Source organism: Eurypyga helias, unplaced genomic scaffold, assembly GCF_000690775.1.
Source record: "Eurypyga helias isolate BGI_N326 unplaced genomic scaffold, ASM69077v1 scaffold9038, whole genome shotgun sequence".
Classification (NCBI taxonomy): domain Eukaryota; kingdom Metazoa; phylum Chordata; class Aves; order Eurypygiformes; family Eurypygidae; genus Eurypyga; species Eurypyga helias.
This window is the reverse complement of record NW_010266280.1, coordinates 5,869-8,009: the sequence shown is the minus strand read 5'-3', so window position 1 is coordinate 8,009 and position 2,141 is coordinate 5,869.

Here is a 2,141-nt window from a genome sequence, read left to right as displayed (position 1 = left end):
GTCCCCCCCAGCTTCCTTGTAGCCCCCCCAGGCCCTGGAAGGGGCTCTAAGGTCTCCCCAGAGCCTTCTCTTATCCAGGCTGAACCCCCCAACTCTCCCAGTCCTCAGAAATGAAGACGACGGATGTTCAGAAACTGCAGACCAAGCTCTTGCAGCACGGGCATTGCCTCGCAACAGCTTTCCTCCCCAAAACCTATTTTGAAGGACAGTGATTTCCTACAAGTCCTTAGACTGTGGTTAAGACTGGAGAGCGAGACCCCAGCTCCTTTCTGCCGAACCCAAGGAAGAGCTGACTGCCAGTGGAGAGCAGTCCCCGTGTTCGCCTTGCTGGGGTGGGTGATGTGGACCAGGAACCATTTTTATAGGAACTATTAACTTCTGGATTTCCTTTTCCTTGTTTGCTCAAGCTCTCGGGGTTGATGTTTACTCAACTGCTCTTGCTTTTAATAGGTTCGGTGGTGTTTGATGGTACTGATAGGGGAACTGCTCCCACGGAGTTTGTTTTCCAAGGGAAGTAGCGTGGGTGACTGCGTGTGCCCTGTGCTGGTGATCTGGGGTCACGCTCAGTGAAATGGGGTCTCGGAGAACTTCCCTCTTGGTGGGATTCAAGAAAAGCAGCAGAAAACCAGCAGGAGAATCTGCTCCGTGTGCTTGCCTGCCTGCTCCTGCGCATCCCTGCTCATCCTCCGGATGCAGATGTGCCGGAGACCCAGCCGCCTCATCCCTTCAGTTCCCACATCACTTGTTTATTCAGGGTGTCCTGGCAGCGACGTGCCGGGAGTCTCGTCTGTTAGTGCTCCCTGGGGAAGCGCTTCTGCGGCCAGTGCGAGTCCACGGAGCCCTCGCAGCCGAGGGACCCTCGGATGCCATCTCCTGCCCTTCTCCTGCGGCAAGGAGCGCTTGCTGCTTAAAAGAGGAAAACAAAGGCATGTTGGGGGTCTTGCAGTGCCCCCCGGCCTCCCGGCTCGCTCCGGGTTTGTGCCGGTGGTAGGGGAGGTGTTTGCAGCAGTTGGATGAATCCCAGTTTGCAGCAGGGACACCACATTTGGGGACAGGCAGGTGGCAGCAGTAGGTACGCAGGCACAGCTACCTGCAGTGCAAATTTACCACAGCAGCCAGGAATATTAATATTTATTGTTGTTAAGGCTGTTATTAAGGCTTATTCCCCTTCCCGCTGCCCCTGGATGCGCCCGTGGCCATGCATCCTCTTCGCCCATCATCCTGCCACAGCCTCCCTCTTCCTCTGGGAGAGAAATTCAGGCGTAGAGCTGGAATCGGGCCAGTTTGCCTCCGCATGGCACTGACCCCCGCAGCAAGTGCCTTTCTTCCCATTAATCACCCCCACCCCGAAGCAGGATCCCGGCCCGGCGCTCGACGCAGGATCCCAGCAGGATCCCAGCAACAGATTGGTACCAATGAGCTTTCGAGTGCTCTAAAAATACCGAGTGGAGAAAGTGGGGAGCAAAAAATGGCTGAGATTCAGTGAAATCAAAGGCATAATTAACATGCAGCCCGTGTGAGTGTATTTTTAGGGCCCTAGAAAAAGGCTCTAAAACATGGAATTCGCATCAGTGCGCGCGTGTTCCAGTTTAATGGGATCCTGGGGCCTGTGGGGAAGAAGTGAGGGATGCTTAATTGTCAGTGTTTGTGTTTTATTCATGACTGAAGGTACTTAGCAAGCGAAAACTGATTTGCTGCGGGCTTCTCACTGCTTGTGTGTCTTTAAACCTTATTCCAGCCAGGGCTGGAATATGCTGAGGGGGGCAGTTGCCCCGTGTGCTGGAAGGGCCGGTTGTTCCCAGTGTTTGCATGTGCTTGGAAAAGGGATTATCGCCTCCTCTCCCATGGGAGGTCCCTGCTAGGGCTGCCTTGGGGTGCTCAGCAGTTGCGTGGGCTCCAGGAGGGATTGGAGACAGAAGAAAAATCCCATGGGGGTAAATCAGGAATTGCATCCAGCCCTGGACATCCCTTAATACTGGTGGCCAGGCACTGGGAGGAAGCTTGGATGCTTCCCATCTCCTCCCAGCTTCCCCTGGTGCCCAAACCCAAAGGCCACAGCGCAGTTTGCTCAGAGGTTGGTGCTGCTGTGGCAAAGCCAAGGTAGAAACTACATCCCACATTGCTCCAGCACCCAAGACCCA